The sequence below is a fragment of the Thamnophis sirtalis genome, unplaced genomic scaffold (assembly GCF_051295495.1).
Source record: "Thamnophis sirtalis isolate CommonGarterSnake01/CBP01778 unplaced genomic scaffold, rThaSir2_p1.2 scaffold_14, whole genome shotgun sequence".
Lineage (NCBI taxonomy): Eukaryota > Metazoa > Chordata > Lepidosauria > Squamata > Natricidae > Thamnophis > Thamnophis sirtalis.
This window is the reverse complement of record NW_028261394.1, coordinates 20,086,731-20,107,441: the sequence shown is the minus strand read 5'-3', so window position 1 is coordinate 20,107,441 and position 20,711 is coordinate 20,086,731. Positions and strand designations below refer to the sequence as shown.

Here is a 20,711-nt window from a genome sequence, read left to right as displayed (position 1 = left end):
TGTTGCATAAAATAACCTCTTAGAAGTTTTACTTCCATCCATAAATCAGTGCCTTTCAGTACTTTATTTTCAAAAAAATATTGTAATTCCTTTTTACAATCTTCCACTATTGTTTCTTTCTGTGGCGACATTTTATTCAGTCTCCATCTAAAATAATTAGACTTTCTTTTATAAATCAAACTTACAGGATTATGATTCAGAAAACTCTTTGGCAATATCTCTGCTTTAGAAAACCTAGTAGCCATTTTTTTTTCCAAATTTGAAATATTTCTCTTCTTGAAAAGGAAATACGTATTTCAGAAAAGTCGGCACTTTCTTAAATTACCATTTTCTGCTTCCATATATCAACTAGCCCTAAATTGTCTATCCAATAAAAAAAAAACTTTGGGGAATTTGCCTTGAGTGATTTTAATGTTTTTCTCAGAAGTTCTGTATACTTGTGGGGCGGTCATTCAATTCCCACCCCCCATCGAATGCCAACTCTCACAGGAGAAACCTATTAGTCTCTCCATAAGTCCTTTATACAACAGACATTTATCCTCACCCCATAACAGTCCCATGAACAGATTAACAGAGTTGGAAGGGATCTTATAGGTCATCTAATCCAACCCCCCGCTCAAGCAGGGGACGTTACATCATTTCTGTCAAATGGCAGTCCAATCTCTTGAAAATGAACTTCATTTCAACAAATCTACCATGTTCACCAGTTGATACAACTTCTGATTTTACAAAACAACTTCATTTTTTTCTTTTTTGGTCCTCCTAAAATAAACTCTTCACCAAAATTTTATAAATCAAATAGGTTTTATCCTCTTTTCCCCTAATACTCTGTATGTCTCTTGTAGGCAAATTATTTTATCTTTTTCAAATAAGGAATATTTTTCTTTTCTGAGGAGCATTGGCTCCATTTATATTCTACATCAATCCAAAAGTTTAGAAAAATTGGTACCATTTAGCACCTAGTTCAGTTTCATTTTCCTGTTGCGCTGTTGAGTTTTTGTGTGGTCTCCTTTGACACCTCCATTTGAATTTCCTCCATTTCTGCTTTGAATTTTTCTAGAAATTCCTTCACCTTCTAGACAGAATTCAATCAAAACCTCTGCGGTTGAAAAGTAAAAATCACAGCTCCCAATTTGTCCCATCAAAATCGGATCTTTTTCTGCTTCAATCAGTCAAAAAAATTACATAAAATTATAATACAACATAGTATTATTACTATTAGTGTATGGTGTTGTTTCAATAGCCAGGAGATTGCAGAGAAGTAGTTTGGATTTCAATGTACGAACTCTGTTGTGGGAAATGCTCATGCACTTTCCATGGTGCACAACAAGAGGGCAAGCTGGCTTTACACCAGAAAGCAGCTCTATCTGCAGTGTCACCCAAGGCCCCTTCCTACCCCAGAGCTGCCTCACAAATGGGCACCACAACCAGGAAAGTTCAGAGGGCAGGAATCTGCCTGCCTGCATGGAATACCAGCTTGTCCCCACCTCAACGAAGTGGTACCTGTTTTATCTACTTGTGTAGAACATGGCTTTAAACTAGTAAGTGAACAGAAACTGAGATGAGTGACGGGAGCTCACCTAACATGCAATGCTAGAACTTGAACCATTAGAGCAGAAACCATCTCCAGTGTCATTAAGCCACTCACCACTGTGCCTCTATACTATAGAAATTAGTTTGAGTACAATTATATCTACATTATATCTACATTAATCTTCAGTCTTGTATTAAATTGCTGCTGCAAAATTTGATCTCTTATTTTCTTTCTGACAAAGTGCACCAAGACATTCCTTGGAATATTTCTTGTTCTCACAAGTCTTTAATTTATTCTATATACTTTATCAGTTTCTGACTCAGTGTTCTCCTCTTTCCAATCCCCAAAAAATTGCCAAGAGTTTAATAATGTTTTCTCTAATATCTTTACCAGGAACCTCTGGGATTGCACCGAGTCTCAAATAAAATTCTTCTCTCTCAATTCCAATAAAACCAGATTATCTAATGTTCTTTCCAACTCTCTATGACTTCTCTCTTACTAAAATTTCCACTTTGAGAGGTAATTTGCTTTACCTCTCCAGACAATTGTTTTACAGAGTTCCCTTCTTGTTAACTTTTTTCATCTCCTCTTTCATCTTTACATCCATTCTTCATCCATTCTTTTTTTCAAAAGCTATCAATTTGGTAACAAGTGCTTCTAACACTGCCCATTTGCTCAAATTTGCTCAAAAGGAGCGTGGTAGCTCAGTGGTTTAAAGACGCTGGATTTACTGATTGGAAAAGGTCAGTTGTCTATATTCCAGCAATTTGAGCCCAAGCACTGTGTGACAGAGTGAGTTCCCATCACTCGACTCAGCTTCTGCCAACCAGCAGTTCAAAAGCATGCAAATGCAAGTAAATAAATAGGTATCACTCTGGTGGGAAGCTAATGGCGCTTTGTGAGGTAGCAAGAAACCAACCGGCGCAGGACCTGCCCAAATGCAAGGCAAAATCAGCGGAGAACGCAGACACTCCTGCAAACCATCATTAGAAACTTTGCGTGTGGAGCTAATTTGCCCATTGTGGTGCACCCTGGATAACATGTGAGCCTAAACTAAATGAACTAGCAAGCTTAGGCTGCCAAGCTACTCTGTAGTAACATTGTAGATTCCCTGGCTCTCAATGTACAAATAGCAATAGCAATAGCAGTGGACTTATATACCGCTTCATAGGCCTTTCAGGCCTCTCTAAGCGGTTTACAGAGAGTCAGCATATTGCCCCCAACAATCTGGGTCCTCATTTTACCCACCTCAGAAGGATGGAAGGCTGAGTCAACCCTGAGCCGGTGAGATTTGAACCGCTGACCTGCTGATCTAGCAGTAGCCTGCAGTGCTGCATTTAACCACTGTGCCACCTTGGCTCTTACAAATGCCATATGCTAAATAAATAAGGTGCCAATCAGGTATAATTCTTCTCTCTGTGAATTGCTTCAGTGACCCTCCCCTCCATTCTTGATGCTTTTCTCGTAGTCGTCACTATATTACAAAATATTATTATTTAAAAGTGAATGTGTCTCAAGGAAAAGCTTTTTCTTTTTCATTGAGACACATTCACTTTTTCTTTTTTATTTATCTTGCTTTTTCTTTTTTATTTATCTTCCTGTGCCTTCAATACTTTCATCTCTAATGGCACCCTGTAGTAACAGAACATCACAATCAACATTTCTATAGTTACAATCTGCATTGCAGTCTGCTTATATTATCTTTATCTTTTCTCTTGTAAAGTCCACCATTTTATTTGTTTGTATCCCACCTTTTGTATCCCAACCCAATTATTTTTACAAATAATTCAAGGCAGCGAACATACCCAATATACTTTCTTCCTCCTATTTTTTCCACAATAACTACCCTGTGAAGTGAGCTGGGCTCAGAGAGGGATTCTGTCTCAACCCAGCCAATCACCCAATTGGCTTCCATGCTGAAGCATGACTGGAATTCACCGTCTCCTGCTTTCTAGCCTCGTGCCTCTAATTTGTGTGTGTGTGTGTGTGTGTGTGTGTGTGTGTGTGTGTGTGTGTATGTATGTATGTATGTATATATATATATTAAAGAAATTTCCAAAGAAGATAAATATCTCAACAAATTAAGCTTTTACAAAGACAATTATCTATGTCAACTGTAAGAGAAATGGAAACAAAAATGAATTATGTGAAGCAAAAAGAATCCCGAGTTTGCACATAAACCATGGAAATGTCTAGCCTATAAAATACAAAAAGGGAAAATTGAAAGTTCAAGAAGGAGGTACTCTATTAATAGACAATGTGGCCATTCAAAAAGCATTCCATCAATATTATTCCAATTTATATAAAGGAAGTGACATCTCACTAGAGAAAATAGATGAATATTTAAAGAAACAAGATTTATCAAGGATTATAGAGCAACAGAGACAGATTATGAATGACCTATAACAATAAGTGAAGTTTCTGAAGCTATAAAAATATTAAATTAGGACAGGTCCCTGAACCAGATGGATTATAAGCTTCTTATTACAAATGTTTTATGGATGAACTTTTACAACGTTTACAAAATATGATGAATTCTATCCTACAGGGAGAGGGAAAAATGTCAGAGAGCTGGAAAGAGGCCAAGACATCACTAATAGGGACAAGATGTAATTTTTAATAAAATATAATAATAATAATAATAATAATAATAATAATAATAATAATAATAATTTAAAAAAATGCGCCACTGTATCCATAAAAAGGGGCAAAATCACTGCATGTGAGGGAATTGAAATGCTCAATGGCCAATTAATTAAATGCAAAGAAAATGAAGCCTACAAATACTTAGGCATTCTGCAGTTGGATAGCATCAAGCATGGAGAAGTAAAAACTATTGTCAGGCGAGAGTACACCAACAGAGTTAGGAAAATTTTGAAATCTAAATTGAATGGTGGAAATACAATCAAGGCCATAAATACCTGGGCAATACCAGTTATAAAATACACAGCTGGTATAGTTAACTGGACACAAGCTGATTTGGACCTTATGGACCGAAAAACCAGGAAACTAATGACAATGCACTACAGTTTACATCCAGTGGTGATACTGATAGACTATACCTGACCCGAAAATCAGGTGGCAGAGGATTATTACAAGTGAAGCAAGCAATTGAAGAAGAAAAACATGCACTGGCTGATTACCGTATATACATGAGTATAGGTCGACCCGAATATAAGCCGAGGCACCTAATTTTACCACAAAAAACTGGAAAAGTTATTGACTCGAGTATAAGCCTAGGGTGGGAAATGCAGCAGCTACCGGTAAATTTCAAAAATAAAAATAGATACCAATAATGTTTTTGAATATTTATTTCAAAGAAAAACAGTAAACTAGCTCTGTAAGTGGAAAAGAGGGTCAATAAAAACAATATGGTATCAACAATAACTTTAAAAGTACAAAAACCTTAGCTCATTCAGCAACCAAGCTAAAACACAAGAGTTAAAATCCTTCAAAACTCATACAAAGCGCTGTCTTCACTGCCATCAGCCTGTGTTAGGGCTCATAATATACATTCTACCAGTGTCCTGCCTGTGCCCATTAAATATACAGCCTGCCTGTGCCCATTGAATATACAACCTGCCCTGTGTCCATTAATTACAGCCTGCCATTGCCCATTGAATAACATATACAGCCTGCCCTGTGCCCATTAAATATACAGCCTGCCTGTGCCCATTGAATATACAACCTGCCCTGTGTCCATTAATTACAGCCTGCCATTGCCCATTGAATAACATATACAGCCTGCCCTCTGCCCATTAAATATACAGCCTGCCTGTGCCCATTGAATATACAACCTGCCCTGTGTCCATTAATTATACAGCCTGCCTATCTGTCTATCTAGTTATGGTCTCGCTTTCTCTCTCTCCCTCTCCCTCCCTCATCTCATTATCATCTATCTCAGTGTTTCTCCACCTTGAAGACTTGAAAGTATGTGGACTTCAACTCCCAGAATTCTGGGAGTTGAAGTCCACACACTTTCAAGTCTCCAAGGTGGAGAAACACTGATCTATCTAATTAATATAATTATTTCTCCCTCTCTTTTTCACTCTCTCTCCAGCGCACACATGCAAATGCATAGGGCAGCCCACCTCACACACAGGTAACTCCGGGCAGCTTACAACATTATGATGCACGTCTCCCCATAGCAGAGGAGATGGGGAAGCCGGGAGCCCGGAGATCACCCGGGGGACGCCGAGGATGCCCCAACTCAGCCCTCTTCCCGCTCCAATCATGTGCCGCTACTTCCTCCGAGCGCGGCGCTTTACTCACTCCTTGGAGCGTTCGCAACTTCGCTCCTTCCAATTTCTCGGCTCGGGAGGCTCGCCGGGCTCCGCCTACCCCGGGCCCCCATTGGTTCAGCGGGCCGAAGAACGCGAGAGGGGTGCGGTTGGGAGGGAAAAGCGCTTGGCGCGAAGGACTTTCTTCCAACCAGCGGAACCCCCTGGCGCAATTGGGCTGCGATCGGCAGCCGTCCTTGCTACAATCCGCGCCGCCCGCCGCATCAGCGGAATCTAATTCAAGAGATCTTAATCTTGACAGCGTTGTTGGGATCTGCGGTGAAGAAATTACTTTAATCAGTGGGGTAAAGTTCTTTCTTTCGCTCGCCCGAGCTCTGATGAGGGGGAAAGAGAGGACTTTTCTTACGCCTGCATCAGAGCTGGGGGGGGGGGAGAAAGGACTTACCCCACTGATTAAAATAATTTTACCCGCAGATCCCAACAACGCTTTCAAGATTAAGATCTCTTGAATTAGATTCTGGCTGATGCGGCAGGGGCTGCGCTGGTGGGGACGGGCGGAGGGGATGGGACTTGGAGTCCTACGATCTTGGCGAGTGGGGAGTCCCATCCCACCCCGCCCGTCCCCGCCAGTGCAGCCAGGCTGCAATCGGTGGTCATCCCTGCTACAATCCGCGCCGCCCGCCTCATCAGCGGAATCTAATTCAAGAGATCTTAATCTTGACAGCGTTGTTGGGATCTGCGGGTGAAATTACTTTAATCAATGGGGTAAAGTCCTTTCTCCCACCCCCCCAGCTCTGATGCGGGCGTAAGGAAAGTCCTCTCTTTCCCCCTCATCAGAGCACAAGCCCGGGAAGCGAGTGGAAGTTCTCTGCGCGACTGAAACGGAAGCCGCGGCAGGAGAGCGAGGCTGCTGCTGGCCATTTCACCTCGCGCAGAGAACTTCCACTGGGTCCCGGGGCTTCTGCCGGGCGGCACAAGCCCGGGAAGCAAGTGGAAGTTTTCTGCGCGACTGAAACGGAAGCCGCGGCAGGAGAGCGAGGCTGCTGCCGGCCGTTTCACCTCGCGCAGACAACTTCCACTGGGTCCCGAAATGGAGGAGAAAAAGGGGCGCCCCTTTTTCTCCTCCATTTCAGGCAAATTTTTCACTGACTCGAGTATAAGCCGAGGAGGCTTTTTTCAGCCCAAAAAGTGGGCTGAAAAACTCAGCCTATACGCGAGTATATACGGTATTTAAAAGAAAGTCAAGAACATCTATTAATCGAAGTAAAGAACAAAAATCTACTGAAGGCCCAACAGACGAAACAAGAATACAGAAAAGATGTGATAAAATCAAGAATGGAGAGTTGGCAGAACAAAGCACTGCATGGCCAATTTCTGGAAAAAATAAAAGATAAAGTGGACAGTGAACAAAATTGGTTATGGTTAACAACAGGTACGTTAAAGAAAGAAACAGAGTCACTAATCCTGGCTGCGCAAGAACAAGCTATCCGCACAAATGCCATTAAGGCCAAAATCGAAAAATCCTCTGATGATGCCAAATGCAGACTTTGCAAAGAAGCTGATGAAACTGTTGATCACATACTCAGCTGCTGTAAAAAAATCGCGCAGACTGATTATAAATTGCGGCACAATTCAGTAGCACAAATGATCCATTGGAATTTGTGCAAAAATTATAATATTAAAACAGCAACAAACTGGTGGGAACATCAGCCTGAAAAAGTCACCGAAAATCAGATGGTCAAGATCTTGTGGGACTTCCGTATACAAACCGACAAAATACTGGCGCATAATACACCAGACATCACACTGGTTGAGAAAAATAAGGTCACAATCATAGACATCACAATACCAGGTGATAGCAGGGTCGCCGAGAAGGAACATGAAAAAATCGCAAGATACCAGGACTTAAAAATCGAAATTCAACGATTATGGCACAAAACAGCAGTGATAATTCCAGTGGTAATTGGCACACTGGGTGCTATACCAAAAGCACTGGAATTGCATTTAAAACAGTTAAAAATTGACAAAATCACAATCAGTCAAATGCAAAAAGCCGCACTGCTTGGATCTGCACGCATATTACGAAAATACGTTACGACGTCCTAGGCCCCTGGGTGGGGCCCGACTAGTAACCAATGCCAAATCCGGCGAAACAACTGGCCGCTGTGATACAATTGTATTTTGGTATTTATTGGACATTTATAGGCTGCCCTTTTCCCTGAGGGGACTCAGGGCGGCTTACAATTGTATAATAATAATAATAATAATAATAATAATAATAATAATAATAATAATAATAATTTGAATTTGAATTTGAATTTGAATTTGTTTATTTATAGGCCGCCCTTTTCCCTGAGGGGACTCAGGGCGGCTTACAATCACAAAGGGAAAGGAAGTGTGGGACAATAACAAAAAAGAAATGTGCACAAAGTAAAAATTAGATAATAAAACTCAACATTCACTCAGCATTCGGGGGGGGGCAAAATCAGATTATCCCCAGGCCTGACGGGCTAGCCAGTTCTTGAGGGCTTTGCGGAAGGCCTGGACGGTGGTGAGGGTACGAATCTCCACGGGGAGATTGTTCCATAGTGTCGGAGCCGCAACAGAGAAGGCTCTCCTCCGAGTAGTCGCCAGTCGGCACTGACTGGCGGATGGGATACGGAGGAGGCCAACTCTATGCGATCTGATGGGACGCAGGGAGGTAATCGGCAGAAGGCGGTCTCTCAATTATTATTATTATTATTATTATTATTATTATTATTATTATTATTATTATTATTATTATTATTATTATTATTATTATTGCTCCGCCGTTGCCGTTGCCGGTCCCAAGCCCGGATGAGAAAGGAGGAAGGTTGGGGTCAGGTTGGCATCTGGTCCCGTAAAAAAAACCCGCCAACCCATACAATATGGTGAAAAAAACAAATAAGAATTCCATACCGCATCGGTCATCGCACAGGTTAACAAGGGCCGCGGCGGATGTTGGGGTCCCTGGACATCTGTCGACAAGTGGGCTACAAGTGGACCAGCCAACAAAACGACAAAAATATAGTGCAGATGAAAACCGTGCCATAATGGCCTGTTACTACAACTCAGAGCCAGAAAAAAGAGGCTATTTAAAGCGAATGTATGAATTATGGAAACAACAATATCCAGATTCAAATGTTAGTGAACAACGACTAGCAGATCAAAGGCGATTTATTATACGGAAGAAAGTGTTTAGTGAAGTTGAACATGAGGAAATTCAGGCAAATTGCAAAACCCAAAAAACAATATCAGAAGCGGAAATAACTGATATTCAAGACACAACTAAAGACATTATAGTAGAACTCCCAGAAGAAGCTCTCGGGGAGGAAATAACATCACCACCACTAGAACCAGTTATCACTGAACCAACTGATGAACTAACTCAAAAACAAAAAGAATTGAAGGATAAGATCATGGAGCATTTTCTGCTTAATGAGGAAAGGCAACGTTTACCATCACTAAAAAATGTGCCTAAGAAAATTTTGGCCCCTATCATGAAAATGGTTAATGCAGTGTTTTCAACAATTGAACCGGAATCCATCTTGGAAACAAACCAGTTAATGTACAGCGCAGCTGTAATAGTCACTAATGAACTAGGCATTAAAATTAAAGTACCTAGTTACACAACAGAAAAAGCATCAAAGCCAAAGTGGAAAATCCGTTTAGAACAAAAAATCAAAAAATTAAGGGCAGATGCTAGTAACTTAAAGAACATGCATGAGCAACGGCTTAAAAACAACAAAATCATAGATCGGCTAATCAGAAGATATAGATTGGATACAAGAAACATCAATGAAGCTGTAGAGATTGTAAAACAGCAGTTAACAGCAACAGCTAGAAAAATTGAAAGATATGAGGCACGAATCATCCAATATAAACAAAATCAGCAATTTCGATCAGACCAACGGTGTTTTTATCAAAGTCTTAATGTGAATGGTGACACCAAAAGTGAAAAACCAGAAAAACAGGCCACAGTTGAATTCTGGAAAGAATTGTGGGAAAATGCAAAGGACTACAACAAGGAAGCAAAGTGGATTTAAGGTATTTAAGGTATTTATTGGGATTTATATGCCGCCCTTTTCCCTGAGGGGACTCAGGGCGGCTTACAACCACAAGGAAGGGGAGGTGCAAGGTCAAAACAAAACAATATGTGAACAACAGAAAAGTAATAAAAACCCAACTTTCATTCAACAGTCAAACACTCGGGCGGGTAATTAGGAGCCTATCCCCAGGCCTGCTGGGAGAGCCAGATCTTGAGGGCTGCGCGGAAGGTCTGGATAGTGGTGAGGGTGCGGATCTCCATGGGGAGCTCGTTCCACAGGGTCGGGGCAGCAACAGAAAAGGCTCTCCTCCGCGTGGTCGCCAGTCGGTATTGACTGGCGGATGGAATTCGGAGGAGGCCCAGTCTGTGCGATCTAATTGGTCGATTTAGGGAGGTAATCGGCAGAAGGCGGTCTCTCAAGTACCCAGATCCACTACCATGGAGTGCTTTAAAGATGGTCATCAGTATCCTGAAGCGCACCCGGAGACCAACAGGTAGCCAGTGCAGCTCGCGGAGGACAGGTGTAACGTGGGCGAACCGTGGTGCGCCCACTATCACTCGCGCGGCTGCATTTTGGACTAACTGTAGTCGCCGGATGCACTTCAGGGGCAACCCCATGTAGAGCCCATTGCAGTATTCCAGTCTAGAGATCACAAGGGCTCGAGTGACTGCTGTGAGAGCCCCCCGATCTAAGTAGGGCCGCAACTGGCGGACCAGGCGAACCTGGGCAAATGCCCCCCTGGTCACAGCCGACAGCTGGTGATCAAAAGTCAGCTGTGGATCCAGGAGGACTCCTAAGTTGCGGGCCCTATCTGAGGGGTATAGAATTTGACCCCCCAGTCTAAGCGTTGGTGTATTAGCCAAATTATTGGGGGGGAAACACAACAGCCACTCGGTCTTATCCGATACATGACTTTGAGAAAAGCATTGGCAACAAACAAATGCAAGTATTAGAAATAACAACTGAGATGGTCAAAAATCGAGTTAAAAAGGTAAAGAATTGGACATCACCTGGAAAGGACCAATTACATGGTTTCTGGCTCAAATATCTGACCAGTTTACATGCAATATTGGCCAGGCAACTGAATGAAATTTTACAAAAGGGCCAAATTGATGAATGGTTGACAACTGGAAAAACATACTTGATTCAGAAAGATCCAACTAAAGGAACAACACCTGAAAACTACAGACCAATAACATGCTTGCCAACAACCTTCAAATTACTCACAGGCATTATTGCAGATAACATGATGGATTATTTGGAAACAAACAACATCTTGCCAGTAGAGCAAAAAGGCAACAAAAGAAGGAGCAGGGGCACAAAAGATCAGCTCCTAATTGATAAAATGATATTAGAAAATTGTAAGAACAGAAAAACGAACTTGAATATGGTCTGGATTGATTACAAAAAGGCATTTGACTCACTGCCACATAGTTGGATCATAAAATGCTTAGAAACAACTGGCATTAGCAAAAATATTACATCCTTTACTGAAAAGGCGATGAAACAATGGAGAACTGAGTTGGCGGTAGGGAATGAGATCTACGGAATGGTTAATATCAAGCGAGGAATTTTCCAGGGTGATTCACTTTCACCTCTTCTCTTCATCATCGCAATGATCCCACTATCAGTAATCTTAAAAAAAATGAAATTAGGCTACCAAACAGCCAAAAAAGCTGAAAAAATTTCGCATTTACTATATATGGATGATTTGAAACTCTATGGAAAGTCAGAAATAGAAATCCAATCATTGACAAATACAGTCCGAGTATTCACCACCGATATTTCAATGCAGTTTGGCATGGAAAAATGCGCCACTGTATCCATAAAAAGGGGCAAAATCACTGCATGTGAGGGAATTGAAATGCCCAATGGCCAATTAATTAAATGCAGTGGAAATGAATCCTACAAATACTTAGGCATTCTGCAGTTGGATAACATCAAGCATGGAGAAGTAAAAACTATTGTCAGGCGAGAGTACACCAACAGAGTTAGGAAAATTTTGAAATCTAAATTGAATGGTGGAAATACAATCAAGGCCATAAATACCTGGGCAATACCAGTTATAAGATACACAGCTGGTATAGTTAACTGGACACAAGCTGATTTGGACCTTTTGGACCAAAAAACCAGGAAACTAATGACAATGCACTACAGTTTACATCCACGTGGTGATACTGATAGATTATACCTGCCCCGAAAATCAGGTGGCAGAGGATTATTACAAGTGAAGCAAACAGTTGAAGAAGAAAAACATGCACTGGCTGATTACTTAAAAGAAAGTCAAGAACATCTATTAATCGAAGTAAAGAACAAAAATCTACTGAAGGCCCAACAGACGAAACAAGAATACAGAAAAGATGCGATAAAATCAAGAATGGAGAGTTGGCAGAACAAAGCACTGCATGGCCAATTTCTGGAAAAAATAAAAGATAAAGTGGACAGTGAACAAACTTGGTTATGGTTAACAACAGGTACATTAAAGAAAGAAACAGAGTCACTAATCCTGGCTGCGCAAGAACAAGCTATCCGCACAAATGCCATTAAGGCCAAAATCGAAAAATCCTCTGATGATGCCAAATGCAGACTTTGCAAAGAAGCTGATGAAACTGTTGATCACATACTCAGCTGCTGTAAAAAAATCGCGCAGACTGATTATAAATTGCGGCACAATTCAGTAGCACAAATGATCCATTGGAATTTGTGCAAAAATTATAATATCAAAACAGCAACAAACTGGTGGGAACATCAGCCTGAAAAAGTCACCGAAAATCAGATGGTCAAGATCTTGTGGGATTTCCGTATACAAACCGACAAAATACTGGCGCATAATACACCAGACATCACACTGGTTGAGAAAAATAAGGTCACAATCATAGACATCGCAATACCAGGTGATAGCAGGGTCGCCGAGAAGGAACTTGAAAAAATCGCAAGATACCAGGACTTAAAAATCGAAATTCAACGATTATGGCACAAAACAGCAGTGATAATTCCAGTGGTAATTGGCACACTGGGTGCTATTCCAAAAGCACTGGAATTACATTTAAAACAGTTAAAAATTGACAAAATCACAATCAGTCAAATGCAAAAAGCCGCATTGCTTGGATCTGCACGCATATTACGAAAATACGTTACGACGTCCTAGGCCCCTGGGTGGGGCCCGACTAGTAACCAATGCCAAATCCGGCGAAACAACTGGCCGCTGTGATACAATTGTATAATAATAATAATGGTCAATATCATTATTGAATAATAACCACAAGTTGTTCACAACCATTTCACCTGATCAACTGAAAATAATTGTGCAAAAATGTATTAATGAGGATCAATGTGGATTTTTACCTTTTAAAAAATCCAGTTTTTAGAGTTAATTGACAATGTCAAAAATGTGTTGTACATTTTAGAATATTTGGAGCAACATTATGAAAAACAAGCCACACTAATTTTCTTAGAAGCGGGAAAGGTGTTTTGGAAGATATGAACTTTGGAGTTGATTTTATAATAATGGGTAAGATCATTTTATACTTCACAAAAAGCACACATAATTGTCAATGGAGATCTAACAAAACCATGTGGTATAAAAAAAGGAACAACACAGAGGTGCCCACTGTCTCCTCTCTTATTTATGTAGGTTCCTGAAATTAGGGTGCCTTCTGGTTTACCATGTTTTGGGAATCTTAGTAAGTGATCCACCTGTCCAGGCCATCCACCTGTCTTCAAATGGATCAAAAGTATACGGAACAGGTTACTACATAAAATGTGGGATTTTCTAGGATTTTATTTAATGAAAGCCAATATAATTATTATTATTATTATTTGTTGATAGCTGGGAAGCAGGTTTCTCTGCCTCTCCTTATTTCATTGTATTTATGCCGTTTTCCTGCTGTGACGCAACAGCAGCTGACAAAATCCTCTGTGTTGGGATCAGTCTAATGTAGATGCCTTTGGAGCTTCTGATTCTATTCCAACCATTTTTACAAAGTGCTGAGAAGCCTGCATTTTACAAACAGCTGTGATTTATGGTCTTTTGTATGCAGCCTCCTGCAACATTCATTTTTTCAACACAATTTTCCTTATGCAATTTTTTTTGTCTGTGTCTTTCTCAAACATACATTCAGTTCTCCTCATGGACTTCCTAAATTAATACTATTTTTAAAAGAACTGGATTTCTGAGTGAATCTGGAATTTGTAGGGGGTGACACGATAGCAGTATTCCAATATTTGAGGGGCTGCCAGAAAGAGGAGGGGGTCAACCTATTTTCCAAAGCACCTGGAGGTTGGACAAGAAATAACAGATGAAAACTAATCAAGAAGAGAAGCTACCGAGAACTAAGGAGAAACTTCCTGACAGTGAGTTTTTTCCTCATTGGAGGTTTTCAAGAAGAGGCTGGACAACCATTTGTCTGAAATGGAATAAGGTCTCCTGCTTGAGCAGGGGGTTGGACTAGAAGACCTCCAAGGCCCCTTCCAACTCTGGTTGGAATGGTTATTTTGTTACCATTTCCTCCCATAGAAATCCATGACAGATTTCTTATTTATGTATTCAATTTTTACACCACCCATCTCACCTAAGACTCTACTGTTCTATGTGTCCACACTGGCTTTCCACAACAACTCCCAATGTAAAATAAAACAGCAACTGGGTTAAATCTCAGTTTAAATGAATATACCACTATTGTCTGAGTTCGCCCAGCTTACACCCTGAGTTCAGCCAATATCTAATAAATAATTTCAGGCTGGGTGGGAATCCAAATAGCCTCACAACTCATCAGTAATTCAGACGGCCAAATTTCCTAAGGCTTCATTTCCATTAAAACTTGCCTCAAGGATGATGCAATTTTCCTATTCAGATTTGTCCCAGAAAAAAAGGCTTGATGCAAGTAAAATTTACTCAGTGCAAATTGCATTTATCAAATTAGCCGATTCAAAACCATGGAAACCCACATCCCTGTCTGATGCTGCCTTTGGAAACCTGTGCCAGGAGGGGTGGTAGGGTTGCCCAGGAAACTGCTGGCAACACATGCCTCTTACACCCAACTTCACGGAGCGCAACCTTGTTTGGACTCTGTAGCTATGGAGCTTCACAAATGCCAAGATTCACTTATGTATTAACCGCTGCCCTTCACCCCCCACCAGCCGGCACCAGGACCAGCGCAGCTTGCCAAGATCTGATATCACCCCTGCCTAGCTAGAAGAGGCCGAGCGCAGTCACCTGACCGGACTGCCCAGGCAGCTGCCTGTGGTCCCCAGCGAATCATTAACCTGCCAACGCCAGCTGGGTCCGGCTGGCCTCCTTTCCCACAGCCCCAGTGCAATCTGCCCCACCTGCAACTTACCCCACCTGGTGTTTTCCAGATGTTCAGAGAGGCAACGCCCAGGGCCTTGGGTTACTGTCCTGGAGGATACTGGGACAGTGCAAGGATGCACCCTGGCTCCTGGACTCAGGAGGGATGCTGGAGGGGCCCACTGGCCAGAGCGCTGGACCTCCTGTTGTTGTCCACTCGGATGATCACGCCAAACCTCTGACTGCATTCCCAAGGACTTGCTGAGCTTCAGAAATGCAACTGTCATTCAATTTGCTTCTCTATAGGTTTTGCTTAAACTCCCTTGAGACTGATTATCTTGATTAAAGAAAAGGACATACCGTATTTTTCGGAGTATAGGACACATCTTTTTCTCTCAAAAAAGAGAGTGAAAATCTGGGTGCTTCTTATACACTGAATACAGCACTTTTTGCCTCCCGAAATCCCACCCCCTTCACAAAAATGGACATGCAGAGTGTTTAGGAGGCTTTCAGAGAGCTCCTGGGGGCTTGGGAGGGCAGAAATGAGTGAAAAACTGGCTGGTTTTGGCTTAATTTTGCCCCCCCCAGCCCCCAGGAACACTCTACAAGCCTCCTAAAGGCTATGCATACCCTTTTTTTGGCACAAAACGGGCCTATTTTTGCGAAAAACGGGCTGGTTTTTTGCTCATTTGGGGGGGGGTCACCCCACAGGAGCACTCTGCAAGCCTCCTAAAGGCTATGCATGCCCTTTTTTGTTTGAAAAGAAATAGGCCTGTTTTTGCGAAAAAGGGGCCGTTTTTGGGATGTCTGCAAAAACCTTTTTAAAAAATTTGCCTCTTCAAAATCTTGGTGCGTCTTATACTCCAGTGCGTCTTATACACCGCAAAATATGGTAAATCATTTTGTTTCCACATGGAAAGTGCTTCTGAACTTCATGCTTGAAGTGGGAAAAAAATGAAACTTTGATTTGAGGTATTACAGATTAGATTGATAGATCAAGGCAAAAAGCTGTGATCGGTTGTTAACGCCTTATTCTACTGTAAGAGAGAGAGTTGGAAGTCAACACTTTTTCTTTTTTTACTCCTATCCTTCCTCACTTTTCTTCCCTCTTCCCCCTTCCCCCTCATTGTCCTCTTATTTACTTTTGTATTTTGTAATCTACAATACCTTAGAACTTAATAAAATGTGATAAAAAATAGTCAACTCCCTTGGGACAGTTTTTGATAACATAGCCGAAGGCTTCCCAAAATTGCTCAATAGTGAGATGGGTGGCACATAAATTTAATACATAAAGTTTTTCTAAGAAGAGAAATAAGAAATATATAGACTTGCCCACCTGTGTTTATTGCATGCACCAAAACATGACAAAGCCTCAAGAAGACGCTACCATTTTGGCCAAGGCTCAACATGGCTCTCCCTGGCATCACATTGAAGCGGAGCAATCAGCAGACCAATAAAGAAGAATATTTGTGGCTCAGGTTCAAACTGAGGGTCCTTGGTGCTCTCTGTGTTTGCTTGTCCTCTTGCAGTCATTTCATGACCCAACCAGGCAACATCACCAGCGCTAGACTAAAATTGATGATGTTACCTAATTTGGTGACTGAAACATCTGCAAGGGAAAAAAAACCTCAAGCCCAGAGAGCATCAAGGACCCCTCAATCATCCCTCAACCCCTGACCTGTGAGGACCATCACGTCAGACCCAAGTACCCACCACCCCAAAGGCAGGCCAGCACAGGCTAACTCATTCTAAGGGTCAGGCTGGGTTCAGTGTGTTTTGCAAACCCGACATTTGTGCCTTGCCAGCCGTGGCTAGCGCAGCCTTAGCATGAGGTGGGAAAGCAAACCCTTCCTCTAATTCAGCTGCCTTTGGAAGCAACACAACTGGTGCCCGCTTGATTGATGCAGAGGAGCCGTGCTGGCCAGGGGTGCTAAGAATGGTGGTCCAACCCCTCCATGGAAGGATTAGCGGGAGAAAGACAAGTTCCAAAGAGTTTGAAGGGTCCTTGATGCTCTCTGAGCTTGTTTGTTTTCTTGCAGATGTTTTATGACCCAAACCATGTAACATCATCAGTCGTAATAGAGGAGTGGGTTTGCCCTTAATTTCTATTCTAGTGACTTGCCCTGTCAGTGTTGGTGGGGATGTTTTTAGAGGTTCTTGGTTGGGCTGTTTACTGTTGGCTTGTTTGACAGTCCCTTGCTTGGAGTAATTGTTTACTTGATTGTTGGTCTGATATTAATCTAGTATCTATGTTCATCTGGGTGCTGAGTGCTGATGGGGAGGTGATTTGGTCTTTCTGTTCCCTTTCTGTTCCCAGGGGTATGCACCACCCATGCACTGCCTGTCTGCTCCCCATAGGGCTATGGCCCCAGACATTGGGGAGCATCCCTTTCCGCTTCTTATCAGCTCTGTCATGTTCCTGAATTCCTATTTTCCACCCCATTCAAGGCAATCTCAAGAAGAGTCTAGTCCAGCGGATGGAGCTCTAAGTGAGATGCAGGGAAATGTCTCGTTTTGATCATCCCTCTGCTCTGTAACTTTGATGCAGGAGTGATCACATCCTCCTCTGCAGGGCTGTTTTAATTACTGAGGAATCTCAGCATCAGGTACTGAAAGCTACAAAACCACCACAAGGAACACTCTTATCCAAAAGGCCCATTCCAAAACACAGGGGTGTGCATGGGTTCTCTCTCTCTCCCTCTCTCTCTCTCTCTTGTTCACGCACTGAAGGAGTCAGAGGGATTAATCACTCCCCTTTTACTTTACGCAAGAGCTTGGCTAGGGAGCCAGTTGGTGCAGTAGTTAAAGCATCAGCCTAGAAACCAAGAGAGCCTGAGTTCTGGTCCCCCATTGGGAACAATGCCGGCTGGGTGACTTTGGGTCAGTCACTCACCCTAGGAAGGAGGCAATGGCAAATCACTTCTGAAAAAAGGTGACAAGAAAACTGCAAGGATGTGTCCAGTCTATGTCTCCCAAAATCAGACAAGATTGAACAGTAGGGAGGGGGAAAAAAGCCCAGCTCAGCTGGGCTTGGCTTCCCCGTCTGAACAATTTATCCACCGAGGAAGATGCCAGGCAGACAGACTCCCCTTGCCTCGCCCCTCTGCCTGACTGCATTGGCCCCTGTGGTCTGAATCCGGCCTGGCCAGACTTTGTGAGCAACCATGCCGCCACCATGTCTCCCGTCCCACCGGCACCCACCCACCCATCCCTCTGAGATGCACCATCAGGCCGCTTGGAATAACAAGAAAAGAGATGGCAGCGGGGCCTCTTCCTGCCCTCCCCTCCCCTCGCAGCTTATGCAACAGGGCTGTGAAGGCACCCCGCCCTGGGACAGATGCAGTAGCACCCAGCATCTTCTCCAGAAACTTCAGCAGAGGAAAGGAGAAGAGCCAAAGCTCTTCCAAATAGAAATTCATATTTGCAGAGAATTGTTTGCTCTGCACTTCAGGCAACAGATCCTCCCAGGACTGAGCTGTAACCAAGGGGCTTTTCTGTGTTCCTTTTTTAAATTCAGGAGAACATCCAACTTCCTCCATTCCCCGTCGCCCCCTCAAAGAAACACAGACTGACTGGGGAATCATGGGTGACACAGTACCAGGTTGGGGAAGGCAGCAGGATGCACAAATCGAAATTTTTCTGTTTCTGGAAATGCAGAAAGTTCTCAGGGAGAACCCATCAGAGAAAGGAAATAAGCAAGGGCAACAACGGACAGGAGGGAGGAGAAGGAAGGAAAGGAAGAAAGGGTAGAACAGAGGAAGTAAGGGAGGGAAAGTAAGAGTAGGAGAGAGGGTAAAGAGGTGGAGAAGAAGGGAGGAGGGGAGAAAGAGAGGGGAAGAAGAAAGGAGGAAGGAGAGGAGGAAAGAAGAAGGCAGAGAAGGGAGGTTGAGAAGAGAGAAGGAGCAAGGTTGTTGCAAAATAAGATGGAGCACAGGGTAGCAAGAAAGTGACCCAAACTGTATTCTATATATTTGTAAGAAAATAACGATAAAGATTAATGATGAATAGATAAATGTTAATATCAATTATAAGAATGTACTGTATATTTGTGAATGAATTTGAAAGGGAAAAATAAAAAAACTTTTTATTTAAAAAAGAAAGTTCTCAGGGATTTGGATGGGATAAAAACAGGACATTATTCCAGCAATCTCAGAAGGATCGATTGATTCATTATTGGTGGTGGTGGTGGTGGTGGTGGTGGTGGTGGAGGAGGAGGAGGAGGAGGAGGAGGAGGAGGAGGAGGAGGAGGAGGAGGAGGAGGAGGAGGAGGAGGAGGAGGAGGACTTCACAGGACTGCACTTCTGGGGCTTTAACTATCCATGAGGAGTCACGCCCCCCCCCCCCATCCTAGGAAAGGGATCCCACCAAAAATGTGGTTTTGACATATTCAACAGACCTCGGCCTCTGCTTCAGGTTAGAAAAGGTGAATTGTTAAAGTATAACCCTGAGAGGGTTTTTTTCCCCCAGCATAAACACTCCTGTTTCCTGGGCCATTAACTCCAATGCACAGGAAAATGTCACACCGAGCAGAAAAGAGGGCAGGGCGATTCCCATGAAGAGTCTTGAAAAATCGATCGCCTTGTAAAAACTCCCACATGTCTCTGCCCCAGAGATGGGAGAGTCTGCAGGGTGGCAAGCAATGTTCCCTCTAATTTTTTTTCAGTGTGAGCAGAAAAGTATACTGTTTGAGCAGCATATTTTCATGCCTGAGCACTGAATTTTTTTCACAGATGTCACCTAAGACAACAACGAAATCAGTATTATTTGAAACTCAAAGTTATGTTTATTCAAGGTACCCGCTTAATTAAAAGTGTTATATAATATCAGTATCACTTAACAACGGTCCTGCTTAGCAACCAAAATGTTGGCTCAGAAACTCTGGCATTGAAGCATGCAAGTCTTAAAGCTGTCAAGTTACAAGACCCTTGCACCCCTAACCCTTTAGAAAAAAAAACCAGGGGTCTTCAAACTTGACAGCTTTAAGATTTGTGGACTTCAACTCCCAGAATTCCTCCTCCAGTCATGTTGCCTCAGGAACTCTGGCATTGAAGCATGCAAGTCTTAAAGCTGTCAAGTTACAACACCCTTGCACCCCTAACCCTTTAGGAAAAAAAAACCCAGGGGTCTTCAAACCTGACAGCTTTAAGCCTTGTGGACTTCAACTCCCAGAATTCCTCCTCCAGTCATGTTGCAGCAACATTATCTGCGTGGATCTGCTCCATCTTCGATTTTTTTCACAGGGGGCAGGGCTGCCTCTGAAGATGCCAACGAGCCCCCGCCGCCACTAGAATAGCTGCTGCCGCCTCTTCCTCCTCCTCCTCCAACAGCACCAACATATTTGCTGCCCAGCGCTGCAGCCGAGGTGAAGCCTCCAAAGCTCCCGCAGGCGCCCCCGCCCATGGCAGCGGCGGCGGTGCCTCCCCCTCCGCTCGGAGCACCTCAGCTGAGCTCTGGGTTACCCCTGCCGCCGCCTCCACCTCCACCGTGCTTTTGAGAAGCCCTGAGGCCTTTTTTCCTGCTCCCGCCCCCTCTACCACCTTCTTACTAGCTCCCGCGGCCAAATGGCTCCTCAAAAGCAC

The 20,711-nt window shown here is 42.9% G+C and overlaps 1 protein-coding gene across 1 annotated transcript in view; it reads right to left on the bottom strand.

Moving 5' to 3' along the window:
• Nucleotides 1-20,711, bottom strand: part of PKD1 (polycystin 1, transient receptor potential channel interacting) — a 216,338-nt gene that overhangs the window by 182,705 nt on the left and 12,922 nt on the right. The gene's annotated exons all lie outside the window — the stretch shown is intronic.